The sequence below is a fragment of the Anolis sagrei genome, chromosome 3, assembly GCF_037176765.1.
Source record: "Anolis sagrei isolate rAnoSag1 chromosome 3, rAnoSag1.mat, whole genome shotgun sequence".
NCBI classification, from domain to species: domain Eukaryota; kingdom Metazoa; phylum Chordata; class Lepidosauria; order Squamata; family Dactyloidae; genus Anolis; species Anolis sagrei.
The window spans coordinates 166,581,663-166,582,372 of record NC_090023.1 but is presented as its reverse complement, the minus strand read 5'-3'; the positions used below and the strand labels follow the sequence as shown (position 1 = coordinate 166,582,372).

Genomic DNA, 710 nt, shown 5'->3' with positions numbered 1-710 from the left:
AAGTCTGGTTTCCCCAAACTCCACCTGTGTTCACATTTGGGTATATTTATTCATGCCAAGTTTGGCTCAGATACATCATTGTTTGAGTCCACAATGCTCTCTGGATGTAGGTGAACTATATAAAGATATTGGTTTGAGGGAGATCAATCAATGTCAGATCCCACTCCGCTGTACACCAATTATAAAGATGGGGATATACTATAATCAATCCCACATCCCTGGAACTAATAAAGTTGTCTGAGGGGTATACTTCAAGTTTCTTCCGCTGCCACCAAAAATGTAAAGGGACACCCTAGCTGCCAAAACTAAACATCTATTTGGGACCACCAGACACTGTTGTCTTCTTTTGGTTCTTGCAAAACAGTTAAAATAGAGTAGGAAACTTCAGCCACAAAGGCACACTTGAGTCAAGCTTTTAAATTTTAAATAATCAGTAAAAGTTTATTGATTTGAAACAGGAAAAGTAAGTGCAGTTCAATATCTTGGCTGTTACAGAAAGTATTTTGTCTTGAAAGCGTAGCGGTTACAATATTAGTTCTATCTTTGTTACAAATAGATAGAACTAATCTTCTCTTCACCAACAAGAAAACTTAACAGGAACTAAATCTCTGTCAGGATTTCTTCTGTAGCTCAGATACACTAACCTAAGTCCTATCTAGCTACAACCCACCTATGTCCTTAATAGCTGTCAATTTGCTTCAGCTGACTTG

The 710-nt window shown here is 37.6% G+C and overlaps 1 long non-coding RNA gene across 1 annotated transcript in view; it reads left to right on the top strand.

The window, feature by feature from the left end:
• Positions 1-594: 594 nt before the first annotated feature.
• LOC137096492 (uncharacterized) overlaps positions 595-710 on the top strand; it is a 94,738-nt gene continuing 94,622 nt past the window's right edge. Inside the window, exon 1 of the long non-coding RNA XR_010909491.1 lies at positions 595-710. This exon is cut by the window's right edge and continues 331 nt beyond it. This is a non-coding gene — a long non-coding RNA (uncharacterized lncRNA).